Source organism: Mastigoproctus giganteus, chromosome 2 (assembly GCF_048544385.1).
Source record: "Mastigoproctus giganteus isolate SK-2022 chromosome 2, ASM4854438v1, whole genome shotgun sequence".
Taxonomy (NCBI): Eukaryota; Metazoa; Arthropoda; class Arachnida; order Uropygi; family Thelyphonidae; genus Mastigoproctus; species Mastigoproctus giganteus.
Genome location: NC_143576.1, coordinates 182,257,616 through 182,278,610, shown reverse-complemented (window position 1 = coordinate 182,278,610; position 20,995 = coordinate 182,257,616). Strand labels below are relative to the sequence as shown.

Below are 20,995 nucleotides of genomic sequence, written 5' to 3'. Positions count from 1 at the left end.
AGATGGTTATGCATTGTTATATTAGCATACTAACATAAAGTACTCAAAGCAAGGCCTAATCACTGTATAAAGTAATGGTTAGGCTATATCTTGAATACTATGCAAGGATGCAGAGAAGAGCAATAAGATTAGCCAGGGGGCACAAAAGGTCACTCTTGCAAAGAAAGACTTCAGTTCTGCAAATTGCAGCATCTATAAGGCTGATTGAAGTTAAGGCTTTAAATGGATTGAGTAAACTAAATGCTGATGGCATCCTCACTCTTCAGATAATACACATAAGGAGATGGGCATAAATTTAAAAAGAATGGGTTGCAGGAACGCTGCGAAAAAAATTTTTCAACTTGAGAGTGATAAATTGTTGGAACAAACCCCACCATCTAACATTACAGAAGTGGGTAGTTTGAATAACTTTAAAGAAGAAACTAGACAAATTATTAAAGGACGGACAGGTGATATGAAAAAGTTTCTTTTCTTTTTTTTTTTCTGGCTGATTCTGTATATGCTTGCTTTCTTGCATTATTTGCCAATACTAATACTACATAAAATTAATTTTAATGTTCAAGTCGCATAAACATGACATAGCAGAACTACACATAATGGTGTGCAATTCTACTACAGTAGAACCCCGTTAATCCGGACTTGACGGGACCACACTCAGTCTGGATTAATCGGAAGCTATCTTTAACGTACCAGTTTTTATTTAAACTTACTAAATGACAAAATTTTAACTAAACTGGTTATATTAAATTAATAAAACAATATTTTAAAGTAAAAGAACATGGTAAGTAAACAAAATACTGTACAAAGCAATAGTTTTAATGTAGAACATTAAAACATTAACACAAAATTAAACACACAAAAAAATATATATTACAACACAAAACAAATAACTATTTTTGAGAAGTTTGCTTGAAATAGCCCTCAATGTTTTTTTTGCTTTAATTTTGAAACTCACTTTCAATGTTAACACATGTAAGTGTGGACAATGCTAGCTGCAGCTGTCAACTGAATTGGCCAGCACTCAAGATTACCCTACGACTGTCTCCAACCATACCACATGGATCGGTCGGATTTCTGGAGATCACAACCATAAAAAAATAAAAACAATTAGCAGTGCCCTGTTTATTAGCTTTTCTGTTAGTGCAATCTATTATAAACGGAGAGTAAACATGATCTTATTGAATTTGCAATAATACTGACATCTGGAATTCTGTGGGTTTTTACGTTATAATGGTGAAATGTGTTTCCCCTTCCAAGAAATCATCAATCATAACAAAAACATAAATAAATTTTCAGAACGTTCTCTTCATTCCTATTTTTTAAGTTTCATAATTTGTTACTCCGTTTTCACTTGTGCGTATCGTGTTAGTTGCAATTTGTGCATGCGGTGTTCTTTGTTATTGATTGCTTATCTTTTTTATTGTTTTAAATTTTAAGCCCCCTCCCAAATGTCAGTGAACAGAAATATATTTCTTTTCGATAGTTAGAATTTTTCCCGACTGAAAATCCAGTCCGGATCATTGGGGTCCAGATTAACAGGATTCTACTGTATTTTGCTTGCTTCAGTGCATGTCCGTGTGGTTTACTAAATGAATTTTGGTAAAAGGCCTCAAGAAATCATAATATAATAATAAATTCATGGCACATTTAACTAGGCAGAAAAATAATAAGCAGGTTTAAAGGTTAAATTCAAATATTAAAATAAAATAAACCCATAAAAATAAAGCTTAAATAAAATTAATAAAATATAAGCATAAAACATACACATGAAATCACAGAACAGCTTTCAGAGCTGCATTCCCTTTGTCAACTTATCACCTCATGAATAGACAAAAATACAGGAATGCAACTGTATAACCCCCCTCCCCCGGTTCTGCAATGACAACGAACACAACAAAATGGCGCTTCGTGAAGTATGATATAAACTGTGACAAGTGGTTGGTTCTGAAAGTTTCTATGTTTCATGTGTATTTCATTCAGGTATATACTTTATTTTTATGGATGCATTTATTTTTTACATTTAACCATTAACCATCTAGTGAGTGTGACAATTTTTCTTTTTCTTTTTTTTTTGATGAGCAGTCACATTGAAAAAAGTAATCCCATTTTATAACCATCATTGCCATTATTGCATCACTCGGGTACCTACCCACCCACCGATTTGTTATTTTGGTTTTTAGAAGCATTAGCAACTAAGGCCATATTGCTCCAGGATATGCGGTGGTCATTCCCTGACCTTTCCGCATCCTCCGTATTTGGTGGTGACGGGCTCGAACCCCGGTCTAATCAAGAAGCGTGTGCTACGCACTGCTGCTCCTTCCCACCTGGCTACGGAGGCGCCCCCACCCACCGAAGAAGGGCCAAATAGCCCAGACTAAGATGACCTCTTAGTCTTCTCCTCAGGTGAAGCATTACTTATTCGAAGTAGTGCAATATCATGGCAACTCATTGTGAAGGTATTCACAATATGAGATATAACTTAAAACGATGCCGCTTTGCTAATATTCTGTTCATTCAGATTTGGCTATGTACTATTGATGTTTTTGCACTATACTTATATATAGTCTAGACTTTTCCATAGCTTATGCACTAAATGCTTTATAATCTTAAAAATTGACAAGAAATAATTCAAAACTGTTTGCATTTTTATGAGCACAGCTGTCAAAGATCCATTTTTTATATTAAAAATGTATATTTTTAATTTTTTATAATAAACCACCCTACACACACTTTAGACATGCATGTCTACTTTGGATTTTTATCATATCCTGCATTTCAGCTTGTCTTCATTGCATTGAAAACACTAGCTAGCAATGCTGTGGACATAACTATGAAATTGAAAAGCTTATGGACTTCAACAATTGGAGATGCTGCAATAAAACATGAATCCAGCACAGTTCAACAATTGGATGTGAGAAGTGCCACTAATTTCAAAATTCTTGTTTCCTGATAATTGCATATAATTATCAAGAATAGGCTTATAGAAAACATTTTATTTTTATGACCAAAATTCTCCAATAACAAAACAATGATACAAAGGTTTAAATCAACAATAAAGGAATACCAAAATTCACACTGACATCTCTTTAACAGATATTTTAATTTGTAAATTTTAAGTTTTTAGTGAAAAGTATGATTGCTCATGAGTGAAATGTGCTTATTCTTCTTCTAACTAGTCAGCGTGACAAGAATTCATTATATCATAAATGAAGCCAGAGTAAAAGTGTGTATCACTGTGTACATGGTTCTATATCACTGTTCTTAGTGTTTGTCTAAGCCTTAAAAGAACTTTAGCAGAAATGATCAACATCTAAAAGGTATACTATATATCAGGGGTGGCCAACAAGTTGATCGCGGCTTTAATTTCGGCCGATTACGTCGCGACGACGAATTTTAAATATATATAAAAAACGGATTAGTCAAAATCTAAATGTTATTATTATTATGCGCCCCACTGCATACGCTTCTTACAAATCCGTTGAAACACGTGACTACTCTTGTCGCCGTGCAGCCACTAGGGTTGTCTAGTGAAAATTCATGCAGTTACGTAATGGAGAGCAGTGTATTACGTAATGGAGAGCAGTGTATGTGTCGAATTTCGAGATAAGATCTGAAATTATCTCGAAATATTGTGATGCAGTGCATCAAAAAACTGAGTAAAAATGTGAGTGAACAATTACGTGCTCAATTGGCTAATTGTGTGTAATTTTCTTTACAACTGGCTGAATCAACAGACATCAGTGATACAGCTCAGTTGCTCGTTTTTATTCGTATGGTTTCGATGATTCTGCCACTAGAGAAGAACTGCTGGATATGGTTTCGTTAAAAGAAAGAACTAGAGATCTTGATATATTTAACACATTCAAAAATTTTATTGAAAACAATTAAATTACGACTATTTAAGCTCATGTCAATAAACAGATGGAGATAAAGCAATGATGGGTCATCTTAACGGATTCATCGCACTGTGCCAAAAGGATGACGAATTCCCAGATTTTGAGTTACCACTGTATCTGGTTTGGTTTTTTTTTTTTTTAGGAGCATTAGCAACTGAGGCCATATTGCTCTGGGATATGCGGTGGTCATTCCCTGACCTTTCTGCATCCTCCGTATTTGGTGGTGACGGGCTCGAACCCCGGCCTAATCAAGAAGCGTGTGCTACGCACTGTTGCTGCTGCTCCTTCCCACCTGGCTACGGAAGCGCCAGTTACCACTGTATCATCCACCAACAAGTGTTAGCCAGAAAAAGATTAAATACTAAAAATGTTATGTGGGTGACATGTCAATAACAGATGGAGATAAAGCAATGATGGGTCATCTTAACGGATTCATCGCACTGTGCCAAAAGGATGACGAATTCCCAGATTTTGAGTTACCACTGTATCTGGTTTGGTTTTTTTTTTAGGAGCATTAGCAACTGAGGCCATATTGCTCTGGGATATGCGGTGGTCATTCCCTGACCTTTCCGCATCCTCCGTATTTGGTGGTGATGGGCTCGAACCCCGGTCTAATCAAGAATCGTGTGCTACGCACTGTTGCTGCTGCTCCTTCCCACCTGGCTACGGAAGCGCCAGTTACCACTGTATCATCCACCAACAAGTGTTAGCCAGAAAAAGATTAAATACTAAAAATGTTATGGACATAGCTTTCAAAATCATGAATTCCATCAGAGGACAATCTCTTCAAAGGAGACATTTCAAAATGCAATTCGATGAAAATGAACCAGATCTGATATTGCACACAGATGTGAGGTGGCTGAGTCGGAGTAAGTTTCTACAGAGATTTAGAAATTTTCTGAATGAAATTTTAAAAAAATTGCTGATCAAAGGGGAGATGATTATCAGCAGCTACAAGATATGGAGTGGTTGTGTGACTGGCTTTTTTGTCAGATTTTACCAGAAAATTAAAGTGATCTGAATTTAGAAAAAATAAAAATGTGGGTGACATGATTAGTAGTATTTCTGCATATAAATATCAATTTTTGGAAATGGTTAAGGATCTCAAAGAAAAAAAATTCTAACATTTTGCAAGGATGCAAGATCATTTGCAAAAAATATAATTTATTATGATTGTTGTTAGCCGTATGGTGCAAGGAAACCTGAGGTTTATGCCAAAAACAATTTCTGAGTTACCATGAGAGAGAGAGAGAGAGAGAGAGAGAGAGAGAGAGAGGGTAGAAGGAAATCACCAAGAAGAGAAGAATGATGATATTCAGCTCAGGGCACTGAGTGTGCAAAGCAAATACTTACCAGATGTGAAATCCTGTTTTTTGAATTTAATTGTGAGAAATATGTTTCCGAAATTGAGAAAGTTGTCGATGATTTTGAAACCAGATGCGGTGATTTTAAAACCATTGAAGACATTGTTCAATACAATGTCTTCAATGGTACATTTTTATCCATTTAATGCCGACTCAGATACGAAACAAATTGCAGAAAATAACCGCTGAGATTTTTCACATGGAGAAAATATTGCTTGAAAATGAAATTATATAAAATTACATTGCGAAACAATGTCTTCCTAAAAGGTAAATCATCAGAAAAAGACTTTTGGAACTATGTTTGCCGAGAGAAGTAACCAAATGTAAAAAAAATGCAGTGAACTTTTAAATTCAAGTTTTGGTTCCACATATCTATGTGAATCGGCCTTTTCGTATTTTAAACAAACAAAGACGAAGAATCGCTCTAATCTTACGGACTTGCATACAGAAGATTCTTTACGGTTGGCCTTATCACAGTATATCCCCGATTTTGAAAGCTTGGCAGATGACATGAAGACACAAACTTCACATAAATTAAAAATTTAAATATATGTTAATTTAAAATAAGAATTCAGAATTGTATTTAATTTTAAAATTTATAAACAGCAATTTTCAGTATGTACTGATTAACTCTTTTAACCACGTGCAATGAAATTCTTGAGTGGTCGATCGCGACACATTTTGAATAAAAAAAAGTAGATCGCATCCCAAATTAATTTGGCCACCCCTGCTATATATCATTACCATTATCACAGCTTGTACTAAGCTTTCCATTATCATTTTAGGTTTAGGCCTAAACGGTTATCAAATAAACTAATGAGACTCATGACAGAGAAGAAAAATGCATGGGATGCATATAAATTATCAAGCGACTCAGAAGCCTATGGCAGATATAAGCTAGTCTGTAATCAGGTCACAAAGGTGGTTAGGCAGGCGAAGGCAGATTACGAGAAATCTTTGGCAAAAGATGCTAAGAAAAACAGCAAGGATTTCTTTACTTATATAAACTCTAAAAGGAGGGGGATGAATCTGATTGGTCCACTTGATATTGATGGTTTGCCTGTTGATGATCCTGCTCAAATAGCAAACAAACTGAATGAGCATTTTGCATCTACATTCACACATGAGGAGTTATTGAGGATTGAAAATGCCAGAAGGTTATCAAATTGTGGCAGGGTGCTTAATGATTTTGTAATAACTGAGAGCAAAGTGGAGGAGAAATTGTTGAAGTTAAACATAAGAAAGGCACCTGGGGTGGATGAGATCTATCTAGTTATATTAAAAGAAGCGGCAAAGGAAGTAAGCAAATCCTTAGCCATAATATAATTATGAGAGCATCCTGGGGCTCAGGGGAGGTCCCCACGAACTGGAGATGTGCAAATATATCCCCAATTTGCAAAGGGGGATCGAAGGGTGACACGAGTAATTACAGACCAGTTAGTTTAACTTCTGTTCCGGGTAAAATAATGGAGTCACTGGTTAAAGATGCATTGCAGGATCATCTAGACAAGGCTGCAGCAATAATTCAGACAGCATGGGTTTGTTAAGGGAAAGTCTTGTCTGACAAATCTGATAGGATATTATGATGTGGTTACAAAAGAACTGGATGCAAAAAATAATTTTGATATCATATATTTGGATATCAGGAAAGCTTTTGACACTGTTGCGCATGGAAGACTATTGTACAAATTGGAGCAGAATGGTATTAAGGGTAAGTTGCTACAATGGATAAAAGAATGGTTGAGTGGGAGAAGACAGAGGGTGGTAATTAATGGGTGCTGCTCTTCGTGGACTAATGTTATTAGTGGAGTCCCAAAGGGTTCGGTGTTGGGTCCACTGTTGTTTTGTATATTTATCAATGATATTGATGAAGGTATATCAGGCTTAGTGTCGAAGTTTGCAGATGATATAAAGGTTGGCAGGATTGTTAATGACAGTAATGGCAGTGTGCTACTGCAACAGGATCTAGATAATTTGGGCAGATGGGCTAAGAAGTGGCAACTGAAGTTTAACCTTGACAAATGCAAAGTACTGCATATGGGTAGAAGTAACCCAAGAGAAACGTACCAACTGTGTGGTACTACACTTAAGGTGGTAGAAAATGAAAAAGACCTGGGAGTAATTGTGCAGTCATATGAAGTTTTCTGAGCAATGTAGACAGGCTGCCAGGGCAGGTCATGGGGTTTTGTCAATGATATATAGGAATTTTGCTAGCAGGGAAAAAGAGGTGATTGTCCCTCTGTATAAGGCAATGGTCAGGCCACGCCTTGAGTACTGCGTACAGGTCTGGAGGCCTCATTTTAGGAAGGATGTAGATTTGCTTGAGCGTGTACACAGAAAGGCAACAAGATTGATGAGGGGAATGAAGGGATCCTCTTACCAAGAGAGGCTTAAGTTTTCAAATTGCAGTGGCTGGAGACTAGGCATCTGCACTGTGATCTGATTGAGGTGTATAAGGCCTTGAATGGGTTGAGCACGCTGAATTCTGATGAGATCCTTCAACTTGTTCAGATTACGAACCTAAGGGGACATAAATTCAAATTAAGAAAAGACAGATGTAGAATAGATGTGCGGAAATTTGCCTTTAGCCAGCGGGTGGTTAATTGCTGGAACAAACTTCCATCCGTCGTTGTGGAAGTTGATAGGTTAAATAAATTTAAGGAGGAACTGGACAGGCATTTGGAGGGAATGGTGTGATTTTTTTTTTGGCCGATGCTGCATAAGCTCATACACTTGCTTTCTTGCATCACATGCCACTACTACTACATGGGCCTGATGGTTCCACCTAACATTTCTTTTTTCATTTTTGGAAAAAAAGTTTCTGGATTTTTAAATATACTTATTAAATGTATTTATTTACAGTAGACTGCAGATTTTAGGTGGTGGTTTGGAAATAAATTTTCTCACATAATATGCAAATGAAAGAAAAAGTTGTAAATTTACCACGGAGTTTTAATGTAAAATTTAAGAACCACATATTACTTCTTTTGGGGGAGGGGACAATAACAGAGTTTGCCTTTTCCCTTGGTTTGCCATCCTGTGAATGGTACTACATAAATTTTAAAGCATCATCTTAACAGTGAGAGCAGCATCTCCTTGTGGCATGTAGTTGAGTAGAGACTTGTTAAGTTGAACTACAGAGACCTTATACATGTTTATCAACAAGCTAAAGTTTTTGCTAGATAGTAAAACAACCCTTTTCCATTTTAACATGATGAAGAAACAGATCCAAATTAAAACAACTTGAAGAAGAAAGATAAATTAATCACAACAGTAGTAAAATGAAGGATTACAGAACTAAAATGGATAACAACTGAGCTAGAAGGCAGAAAGCAAAGGTGGGGATCTGAGAAATTGAAGAGGAGGAACAATATAAAATGCATACAAACAACATCTGTAATGGATTGAATATATTTCTTTTTGGTTATCTGACTTAGGATGACTTAGACTTGCCCAAACCATAGACACACCAGTTATTCCAAACCCAGATAACCAAGGGTCTAATGTATTTATTTTTAATGAAACTTTTATGTTGAAAAAACATTACATATTTTATATCGGTTATTTTCAAAAAATCAAATGTTTAATAATTCTGTTGGGGAAGGGAAAGGGACACAAACATAAAATATAAACAAAACACTATCGATCACTTCCACTTGCAAATTCATAAAATTTAAAAAACACAAAAATCCAATTAACTCATGCACAAACTTTTTTGCAAATTTCTCTTAACTCTGGGTAAACAACACAACTTCTAAAACTACTGAAATAAAACTGTATATATTTAGGAAGCTAGATGGGGTAAAGTCTGTCTAGCTTCCTAACCTTGAACTGATGATTAACATGCTAACCTTGAACTCGTGATTAACATGCAACAGTATTTTTCAGTCAGACTTGTAAAGCATTACAACACTGCTTCTTGGTTAAAATTTACTATCCCTGATTCCGCAATGATTTGATTAAATATTTTAAACAAACAATACGGTATTAATGTAAAGTTTTATATATACAGGGTGATTCACTACCAGTGCGACAAACTTGCAGGAGGTGTAGGGGGCACAAAGGCGAATCGGAATCACATAGCATTGCAGGGTCCGAAATGCCTTTGTCATGCAGTAGAGGACGTTGAACGGGAGGTCACATGAACAGCGATCCCGCTGGAAGTCAGCATTTGCGAACCGTTTCTGTTGAAGAAACCAAGTAGCAAAAGTCCTCCGGACTGGATAATCCGCAGGCTCCAATGATTGGAGGCATTGCAGATGGTATGAACTCATTTGGTTTGTTGACAGTATCCTCCATACAGTGGATTGGGAAATACCCAATCGTTGGCCTATCGCTCGAGTACTCGTACTCGATTTGCCTTCTGCAAGACGTAGGACATTCTCCTCATTGTCTGGCGTCCTCGTCGTTCGCTCTCGATTCATGGTACCTCTGGTGAAACAACCAGTCTTACGTAATCTTCTGTGCACATGTGATTAAATATTTTAAACAAACAATATGGTATTAATGTAGAGTTTTATATATACAGGGTGATTCACTACCAGTGCGACAAACTTGCAGGAGGTGTAGGGGGCACAAAGGCGAATCGGAATCACATAGCATTGCAGGGTCTGAAATGCCTTCGTCATGCAGTAGAGGACGTTGAACGGGAGGTCACATGAACAGCGATCCCGCTGGAAGTCAGCATTTGCGAACCGTTTCTGTTGAAGAAACCAAGTAGCAAAAGTCCTCCGGACTGGATAATCCGCAGGCTCCAATGATTGGAGGCATTGCAGATGGTATGAACTCATTTGGTTTGTTGACAGTATCCTCCATACAGTGGATTGGGAAATACCCAATCGTTGGCCTATCGCTCGAGTACTCGTACTCGATTTGCCTTCTGCAAGACATAGGACATTCTCCTCATTGTCTGGCGTCCTCGTCGTTCGCTCTCGATTCATGGTACCTCTGGTGAAACAACCAGTCTCACGTAACCTTCTGTGCACATGTGCGAAAATCGTATGATGAGGAGCACGCCTGTGCAGAAAACGTTCCTGGTACGAGCACAGAGCGGTGCGCCCATTACACTCGGCAGCTCCATACGCGAGGTGCATGTCGGCCAGTTCAACGTTTGAATACTCGTCCATCCTACTGCCTCGGGAACCGGTTCGCAAATGCTGACTTCCAGCGGGATCGCTGTTCATGCGACCTCCTGTTCAACGTCCTCTACCACATGACGAAGGCTTTTCAGACCCTGCAATGCTATGTGATTCCGATTCGTCTTTGTGCCCCCTACACCTCCTGCAAGTTTGTCACACTGGTAGTGAATCACCCTGTATATATAAAAAAATGAAATGCAATCACAGTAATCCAAGAGGGGATGTTAAAGCATGGGGGAGGTATTCAAATTACTGAAATGTTCATGTTTTTGGATACAAAAATAATCCATTTACCTGTCTACTTATTATTCAGAATGTATCAGACAGTATAGTATTCACTTTTTAATAGTGCTCATAGATGTCTCTCTGTTTTCCCTTGCTTAGTCTCCTCTCTAAAATAAGTTTGCAAAGTTAACATAAAAATGGAATCTGGTGAGCTGGTATGTCATTTTCTGTAGTCCATTAAATGCAGGTTTAAAACACAGAAAACATAGCATGACTATGTGTTCTGTGTTATCTAAAACACTCCTTGTAGTTTGGAGGGAGAACGTGAGGCAGTGCATTGAACCATTGAGGTTAATTATGAGGGTACCTTCAAAATATTTTTAAAAAAAATTATTCCCAAAAATTCTCCAAAACAATTCGATCACAAGCAATCCTCCTTAATAACAGATTTTAATTTCTGCTGCAAACTGGCTGTATATAAATGATTGTATGAAGTACAACCGATTGCAATGTCATAATAACCTACTATTTTCTGTCATAAAAAAAAATATTAAATATATCTTTCAGTTTTGGAAATGTTGCACTCTATAAAAAGGTAAATTTAAACTGAAATAAACTTTTATTTTTTGAATATTACATTTACCTATTACCTGAGATTGTGTTACAGTGCAAACATCCTGCTATAATACACCATCTTACAATGCATGTTTCAAGTTACATGCATGCCTATTTATTTAGCAACTTTTCCACCATTACACACTTGGAAATTTGAAGTTACATGCACCAAACCCACAGACTGCCATGTTAGCCTTTCTCACCAGTGTCATTTCAGTTTATGGTTGTCCATGTTGCATATTGTGTATAAAAATTTCTATCTAGTTTCCTACATATACATATTCTTGCTACCCATATAGCAAACAATAAAATAAATATTGAAATAACAATGAAGTTTCAAAGTTTTGGAAAAAATTACTTCCGACATGAATTTGGATATTAAAAGAAGCTGCTCATTCAAAAAGAAAATTATATAATCTGATGAGCAGCTAGCTACAGATTTATTTTAGAAGAGAACAAAAACAGCCGGGCAACCAACCTTACATTAACTCTAAAAAATACAAGAAATTCCACCCATTTTCCTTTGAGTGAAAGGTTAGTCATCAAAAACAAAAAATATTGATCGTGTATGTTTTTTTTTTCAATAAATTTTTATTTAATAACCTTTAAGTTTTAATATGTTATTTACCAATCACAGCATAATATGTAAGGCAGTGGTTCCCAATCTTTTATCACTGAATGCACACTTTAAGTTAAAAGATGAATATTAACAGCACATCGAAATAGTGATTGCCATCGAACTCAACTGAATTTTTCCTAATCTTGTGTAGCATATTTGAAAAGGGTCACAGCACACTGGTCGAGAACTACTGATGTAAGGTATAGTCCATATACTGTATTGATAAAATTAAATTTGAAAATGATGTAAATAATGATAATTTATAGCTATCATGGAACTAATACTTGACTGTTACATGAAAAAGCACATGCTATAGAGTGCATTTCTCTACTTTTTTTTTCAGAATGTATTCGCACATTAAGTGCGGCCTGCTCTGGTAGAAGGTGATCCAGTTTTATTGGGACTCTAGTATCAGGGAAATGGGTAACATTTTTTGTAATAAAGATAGGTGGTCCAGAACCAGAGAATGTTTGCCAGGAGAAACAACTGATGATGTTACCAACAGATTGTCAGAGTTTAAGGGAGGTAACGAGAGAATTATTATTCATGTGGGGATTAACTATATTAAACATACACGACTTGACCATCTGTTGGAAAAATATAGGACTATGCTGAAAAAATGCCACAAGTTAGGTCAGAATGTGTATGTCTGCAATTCTGCCCAGACACAATGGGAGGGATTATAGGATGGAAGCCTCGTGGGTCAACTTGAGACTTGAGGAAATCTGCAAGGCTCTAGGGGGGAAATTATTATCAGCATGGCCCGCATTTGTAAATATAGAAGGAATCTATTTTGTAGAGATGGTATTCATTTGAACAAAGGTGGTGCTAGGATTTTTGCCATTATCAGTAAACCCAGAATTCAAGTCATGTACCCTGTAGTTTTGAGGGAGAGTGCAAGGGAGTGCACTGAACCATTGAGGTTAATTGTAAGGGCATTTTTGGACTCAGAGGAGATTCCTTTGGATTCGAGAAGTACCAATGTATCGCCAATACATAAAAGCGGTTCTAAGCGTGAAGTTGGTAACTACAGACTGCTTAGTCCGACTTCTGTGGTAGGAAAAATCTTAGAGACAATGATTAAGAGTGCAATCCAGGGACATTTAGATAGATATGGAATTCAGGACACACAACATGGCTTTGTTAAGGGCAAATCATGTTTAACTAAATTAGTAGGCTATTTTGACATAGTTAATAATGAGCTGGATTTAGGGAACAATTTCGACATAGTTTATTTGGATTTTTGCAAAACAAAGCATTTGACTCGGTCCCTAATAAGAGGTTACTGTATAGCTTGAACAGGTTGGGATTACTGGTAAGATTCTAAAATGGATTGTTGGGTGGCTGCAGGGCAGAAGTTTGCGATTAATGGATATTCTTCAGATTGGTGTAAAGTCAGCAGTGGGTCCCTTAATGATCAATTCTTGGATTACTGTTGTTTCTCAATTTCATAAATGACATTGATGAAGGGAAGAAGGTGTGATGTCAAAATTTGCACATGACAAAGATTAGCAGTCGTTAATGATCAGTGTCAAGCAGCACTCCTTCAGGATGACTTGAACAGACTTCAAAGAGAAGTGGCAACTATGTTTTAATGCTACTAAATGCAAGGTTTTACACTTGGGGAATAGCAACCCACAAATAAATTATACACTCTGTGGGATTGAATTAAAAACAGTGCAGGAGGAAAGAGATCTGGGAGTTACAATACGGTCAGATATGAAGTTTTCTGAAAAGTGTTAAAAGGAAGGCAGGCAGCCAGGAAAGCCCATGTGATGTCCTATCAATTTATCGAACATTATCCTACAGATAAGGAGGTCATGATCCCACTGTAAAAAGCAATAGATAAATTTGGTCTTATACTTTATACCACTGTATAAAGTATAAGACCACATTGGGAATACTGTGTTTGAGTATAGAGACTTCATCTGAAAACAAACATCAAGCTTCTTGAAAGGGTCCAAAGATGGGCAACTCGAATGGTGAGATTGGCAGAAGGATAACCACATGAGGAAAAACTCTGATTATGTGGGCTACAGAGCTTGACAATTAGGTACCTCAGAAGTGACCTGATTGAGTTTTATAAGGCTCTGAGAGGGAGTAATAAAATGAATAAAGATGTATTCTCACTGTTATAAAGAATTCCAGAACTAAGGGTCATAGATTCAAATTACGGGGGTTGAGGTTTAGATTAGATTGTAGAAAATGTTTCTTTTAGCCAGCGAGTCACTGATTGTAGGAACAAGTTGCTCTTGCATGTAGTTGAGGCTGACAGTTTGAATAAATTCAAAGGCCAACTGGATAGTTACCTGTGTGAGGAGGGAAGCATATAATTTGTATTTTCTTATCTAATTGAGGGTTTTTTTTTTTTTTTTCAGTGCAGCAAAAGTCTGTGGCTTCCTTGCACTATATGGCAATATACTATCATGGCAGGACCAGCTGTAACTTTCTATTAGATATACAGTTCGTAAATAAGTGCACTGAATTTCTAATAACTGTTTCACAAACTAAGTAACTGATTCATACAGAAAATTCTTCAAGGTGAGTCTAACAATCTCCATTAAGAAAAAGGTATTATTTTTTCACTCAATTTATCCCCACTTGAATTTTTCTCTGTGAGAGTATTTGAAGTCTGCTGTTTAAAAAAAGAAAAAAAAAAACACTCAAGAATCCATCCAGTAAGATGAAGTGCAGGAAGAATATCAAGTGACAAACAGCTTACAGCAGCAACCCATTTTCCCTAACAACTAATAGATCTAAGCACAAATATATTAAACTAATAGAATTTTTTATCAAATATAACTTTTTTATATCATAAAAAATTGTACTTTCGTATAGAAACAGATTATTTAAAGTTAGGATAGTGACATAAAGAATTCCCACAGATGTCTGTGAGATCTAGATATTTCAAGGAACTGGTTATTGTTGATGAGTATTGTTAGAGAGACTATGCAAGAAAGATAGGTGGAACAGGACCAGGGTATGTCCGTCAGGGGCAAAAGTTGATAATGTCACAGAGCAGATATCATCTTTTAAGGGCACAAAAGGTGATATTGTTGGAAATAATGACATTAAGAGTAAGAGATCTGCAGATTTACACAACAAGTACAGGTCAATGTTGAAAAAAGTCGTGAGTTAGGGTTGAATGTGAAAGTGTCCAATTCTGCCCAGAGACGATAGGAGGGAGTATATGATGAGAGCCTTGTCGATCAATTCGGCCCTGGAGAGATTGTGAAAGGCTCAAGGGAGCAGAAATTTTTTCAGCCTGGTCTGTGCTTGTTGACAAGAGAGACTGCTTCTACAGGGATGGTGTACACTTAAATAGAAAGGGTGCAAGAATAGTTGCTGATGCTATCGAGGCAGTGTTAGGTGGGTCGGAAAACTGCTAGCTTGGGGGGATATACAGAATAAAAGGTTAACAGTGACCACAGGAAGAGGCAAAAGTGATTCTTGCACTGCTTCTATTGGAATGAGCAGCAGCCTGGAAAACAAGATGCAGGGGATATCAGAGACTGCTGGGAGTCATTGCAGAACAAGTAAATACATGGTTTGTGTTAGGGTAGCTAAGAGTAGAAACAGGTGCATGTATACTTGCATGTACACCAATGCTAGGAGTATAGTTAATAAATTTGATGAGCTTGAAATGCTAGTCAAGACATCAAAGGCAGATATTGTTGGGATATCAGAGTCGTGGTGTCACACAGATATAAGCAGTGCAGAATTGGAATTTGGGAAAGTACAATGTGTACAGAAAGGATAGACAGGACAGGAAGAGATGAGGGGTTATGCTGTTAGTTAAGAAACACAAAATCTAAGGAAGTGCATCCACAATTGATGTTGGTGAACAATGCAATGTTGTGTCTGTTTGGTGTGACATAACTGGGAAAAGAAAAATGAGAGTAGGTGTGTGTTATAGGCCTAATGAATCTGATGAGTATAATGAGCAATTGTGCAGAGAAATAGAGTGGGCCAGTAAATCAGAATGTCATAATGGGGGATTTTAACTTTCCAGATATTGACTGGAACTTGTGAGTTGGTCACTCACACACTAGCAAGACATTTTTTGGATTTATTGGATGACAGTTTTCTACAGCAGCATGTTCGAGAGGCAACCAGGCGGAGTAATACTCTTGATCTGATTATCAGCAGTGATTATTCATGCATTAAGAATTTGCAGATAAAAAATAAAGGAACCACTGGGTGACAGTGATCACAATGTGGGAATTACTTAAAGATGTAACTACCATCAAGGCTAAAGGGAAGGGCATTTGCTTTCATAAAGGTGACTACAGGGGTCTCAAGACAGTTTTTAAATTCTGTACAGTGGGATCAACTGATGATGTTAACAACGTTAAATTCTAAATGGGAAGCCTTCAGAGACTTAATCTTGGAGGCTACCAGGCTTTTCATTCCAACTAAGAAATACTGTTGAAGGTTCTAGCCTAAATGGATGTCAGATGAATTAATGAGGCTTGTGGCAGAGAAGAAAAATGTATGGGATGCATATAAATTATCAGGTGACACAGATGTTTATGGCAGATATAAGCTTGTCTGTAATCAAGTCAAAAAGGAGGTTAGGCAGACGAAGGCAGAATACGAGAAATCTTTGGCAATGGAAGCAAAGAAAAACAGCAAAGAGTTCTTTACTTATGTAAACTCTAGAAGGAAAGAGATGAATCAAATCGGACCACTTAACATAGATGGGTTGACTACTGATGATCATGCTCAGGTAGCTGATAAACTGAATGAGTATTTTGCATCTACATTCGCACATAATGAGTTATTCAATGAGGGGAATGCCAGAAGTTTATCAAACTCTAACAGGGAGCAAAGTGATTTTGTAATAACTGAGAGCAAAGTGGAGGGAAAATTGTTGAGGTTAAACATAAGGAAGGCACCTGGGGTGGATGGGATCTATCCAGTTATATTAAAGGAGGCAGCAAAGGAAGTAAGCAAACCCTTAGCAATAATTATGAGAGCTTCCTTGGACTCAGGGGAGGTCCCCATGGACTGGTGGTGTGCAAATGTATCACCAATTCACAAGGTGACACAAGTAACTATAGACCTGTTAGTTTAACTTGTGTTCCAGGAAAAATAATGGAGTCACTGGTTAAAGAAGCATTGCAGGATCATCTAGATAAGACCACAGTAATAATTAAGATACAGCATGGGTTTGTTAAAGGGAGGTCTTGTCTAACCAATCTGATTAGCTACTATGATGTGGTCACAAAGGAACTGAATGTTAAAAATAATTTTGATATCATATACTTGGATTTCAGAAAAGCTTTTGATACCATTGCACATGGAAAACTGCTGTACAAATTGGAGAGGTATGGCATTAAGGGTAAGTTGCTACAATGGATAAAGCTATGGTAGAGTGGGAGACAACAGAGAGTGGCAATCAATGGACACTGCTCTTCATGGACAAATGTTATTAGTGGGCCCAGCACTAAACCCAGGGTTCAGTGCTGGGCCCATTGTTCTTTTGTGTATTCATCAATGATATTGATGAAGGTATATCAGGATTAATGTGCAAGTTTGCAGATGATACAAAGGTTGGCAAGGTTGTTAACGACAGTAAAGACAGTATGCTACTCCAACTGGATCTTAATAAGTTGGGCAAATGGGCTGAGAAGTGGCAACTGAAGTTTAACATTGATAAATGCAAAGTACTGCATATTGGTAGCAATAACCGAAGAGAAACATACCAACTGTGTGGTACTACACTCAGGGAAGTGGAAAGTGAAAAAGACCTGGGGGGGGTGATTGTGCAGTCAAATATGAAGTTTGCTGAACAGTGCAGACGGGCTGCCAGGGCAGATCATGGAGTCTTGTCAATGATACATAGGAATTTTGCTAGCAGGGACAGGGAGGTGATTATCCCATTGTACAAGGCAATGGGATGTGGCGCTGCAGTTGTGTAGGTGTACAGACGCATCTGCACAAAGCCTCCACTTGATGTAAACGGCAGACGGCGATTGCTGACAATATTTATTGCGAGATCTTCGATTTATTCAAGTATTACAACATGGATTTTTCAGATTTGAAGAATATCACAGATGAAGGTAAGTAAATTAAGTTGGGTAAGAATAGTTTTTGTGATTGTAATTGCCTATTGTTGCTCTTTTGAGAGTTTTTGCTCAGCGCGATTGCTACAGCACCAGTGGTAGCAAACCCACTGGCATAGCTACTAATTTGAGTACATCTCAAAACTCCAAAAATTTTGATATTATACTTCAAACTGCCTGTGATAAGGTTATTTTTATGTCATAATGCTAGTGACAGAATTAACTTATACAGTCAGTCCTCATATAACACGTGTTTACACTACACGAATTCAATCATACACGATTTACAAATAGGGGAACGATATCTTATATAAGATGAACCAAATTCGCTTATGCATGATTCACCTTTGTGTTTACAAGAAATGGCAGTCGAACGTGGAATCACCCCAACTGAACGCAACACGATAGGAACGAAGAGAAGATTCTGAAAATGTATTTATGTTTTTTATATCACTGAAGGGGAAACACATTTCACCATAATAAAGTAAAAACCGACACAATTCCAGCTATCAGTATAATCGCAAATGCAATTAGATCGAGTTTACTACCAGTTTATAACAGATTCCACTAGCAGAAAAGCAACTGGAAATTGTTTTTATTGTTTTATGGTAGTAACCCCTAGAAATGTGCTTTAGTAAAATGTGAGGTGTTAATAGTGTATCTCTGCCTTTACGGTGTTGTTTATTCAGTTGCTACACGCGCGCAGCTTTGTTTATGTGTATCAAGCGTGCCTCCTCGTTTTGTAATTGTGCTTTATTCCCTAAAAATGAGTAAAATGCTTAAAAGGTATGAAAAGGAAGCATCCTGGTGAAGACATTGCAGATTCAGAGAGAAAAAGAAAAGCAATATCAATAAACAGAGGCAGACTGGATCAAAAATTCTTACCAGGGAAAATATATAGTGGCTTCATACTATGGTTTACGGCCAAAATCACACTGGCCTCCAGCCCACTGGGGTTTTCCCGGTAAGGCTTATGGCCAGTCCGCCTCTGTTGATAGAGAAAAAATATGAAATTGTGAAACGCTTTGAGCAAAATGAAAGACCATGTGATATTGCACGTGCTACAGACCTAAATGAGGCAACGCCGAGAATTACAAAGAATGCAGAGAAAATAAAAACAACTTTCATAGCAGGAACAACTCAAAGTGTAATTAAAATCCATTAGATTAAGACACAAAGAATTGGAAGAGATGGAACGCCTGTCATCTGTTTAGATAGAAAATCAAACAAAAAACAAGTTTGCTTACGATAGAAGCAAAAGCATTAGCAATATTTTATTACGTAATAGTTGTAATAAAATACGTAAATTTTAATCGTTATAAAATACATAAGTATTTTATTTATTGTGTTTGGTAATGTTTTGGTTACCAACGTGTGTTCAATCTTGGGTGATTGGCACCTAACCCTATTTTTCCCATAGGGCCTGTTGTTTATATTGCACGAGGGTTTCTAGGAACGCAACTATCGTGCTATACGAGGATTGACTGTACTTAGTTTATAAGAGAGTTTTCCCGCCAAAACTGAAAAATCGTGATTTTTGACTTCTATTGGGCCTACACTGGAAATAAGTACTTCAAACCACTACTTAAAATGTCAGCAATTAACTTATTGCTACAAAAGTGAATTTAATTCAGAAATTATGGCTGAAAAATCAAATAATGACAATCCTGAACAATGAATTAAAAACTCCTCTGAAAATGAAGTTAGAGTGCTCAAGGAGAAAGCCCCTATTAATGAGGAAAATGGTAATGAACTGGATGGTCAGGAAAGGGAAAAATCAAGAAACTACAGAAATTCCAGAGTTGCAACAAAAGACAGAAGAACTAAAATTAGACTACTTAACAAATTTGACTGACCCTATCAAACAGGCAAAGGAAACCAGAGTGTATCTAGAAGAATATATGCACAAGCAAACCAACAGGATTACTTCTGCAATTAGGCTGCAGCAGTGAGCTGTTGGTCACTGCTTGAGCAGCGCCTGATTGAATTAAACACAGGGAACCAAGTGTTAAAATCAAAATTAGAGATTTTGAAAATCAAGAATAGAGGAGAAGAACAACTATAAAATAATGAACACATTAACTTATGCCCAAGCTGCAAAGGTTAATGGCAAACAGGACATAATTAGAGCTAAACAAATAGCTACTAAGCAACTAATATAAACAAGGAAAGCAACATTATTATTCTGAAAGCAAAAAGTGACTCTACCCATAAAACCAGTGAGGCAGTTAAGGACACAGTGGTAACAACGTTGAGGCCTCATCTGAGAGAAATAAAGATAAACAACATGCGAAAAATTAGGAATAATGGAGTCCTGATCGAGGTAACAAGCAAAGAAGATCTAAGTAAAATAGAAAACCATCCTGAGGTGGAAAAACTGGGCTTGCTTCCTGAAAAACCAAAAGGGAAAAACCCAAATATTATAATCTTTGATGTACCTGTGTCAGTAATAGAAAAAGAATTCAAGATGGACATCTACTTCAAAAACTTTAACAATGAAATGACAATAGATGAATTTGCTGCTGAGTTCCTGCTGAAAAGATAAACAAAAAACAAAAGGAATGGACAGCTCAACATAATTGCAGAAATTACACCAGAAATTTGGAAGGTATTGCAGGGACAACAGAGAATCTATGCTGTCTGGACCAGTCATAGATTTAGGGAATATTTCCCTATCCAAAGATGCTTTAACTACCATAAATATGGTCACATTGCCAAAGACTGCAGTCAGAAAGAACCTGTGTGTGGTCACTGTGCAGTAGCTGGCCACGATTACAAAAATTGCAAAAATAAGTCTCAGCAGCAAAAATGTGCTCCCTGCAAGGCAGCACGGCTAACTAACTATACACATAGTATCAGGTATAAATGCCCCAGTTATAAAAAAAAATGACAAAACTTAAACAATCTAGGACTAACTATGGGCCAGATTGAAAACATAAATGTGACTAGGGCTCTAAATCTTGTCCAATTGAATGCTCAAAGAGCAAGAGCTGTTGTAGATCAAATCAAACTCAAATTAGAAGAAAATATAGATATCTTGGTGCTCCAGGAGCCTACACACATATAGGTA

The 20,995-nt window shown here is 37.1% G+C and overlaps 1 protein-coding gene across 3 annotated transcripts in view; it reads right to left on the bottom strand.

Annotated features, from left to right (window-relative positions):
* The window catches only part of LOC150089814 (UBX domain-containing protein 4), a 206,620-nt gene that overhangs the window by 108,270 nt on the left and 77,355 nt on the right, over nt 1–20,995 (bottom strand). The window lies entirely within an intron of this gene.